Consider the following 454-nt stretch of genomic DNA (forward strand, 5'->3'; position numbering starts at 1 on the left):
AAGCTAAATAATGTTATTGAATGCATTAAAAAAATGTAAATAAAAAAAAACTAAAAAAAAAAGATGTCAAGTATAGTATGTGAACTGTTATCCTAAAATAAAGAAATTTGACTCAAAAAAAATGCAGATTTCCACTCACAGGCATAAAGTCAAGTCTGCTATTTCGCATTTCAAACAATGTAGTGTAAATGATGTTGCTAACTTCTGGACAAATTTCAAGCAGTAACTATTCACATATTAAGAGAAAGAGGGGTTAAATTCTTATTTACTTGTTTATCTTTAATCAAGAAAAGTTGTTCAGGGACCAGCAGATGGCATAACAGTTATGTTGCTAGACTCCCACATGGCCAACTGCAGTTCGAGTCCCAGGCTCAGCAGCTTGAAACTCACACCAGGTACATGTGCATAGGTGCCCAAAATCCTGAGAAGAGAATGGAGGAGAAGGAACTGTGGC

The sequence above is a fragment of the Tupaia chinensis genome, unplaced genomic scaffold, assembly GCF_000334495.1.
Source record: "Tupaia chinensis unplaced genomic scaffold, TupChi_1.0 Scaffold000511_1, whole genome shotgun sequence".
Lineage (NCBI taxonomy): Eukaryota > Metazoa > Chordata > Mammalia > Scandentia > Tupaiidae > Tupaia > Tupaia belangeri.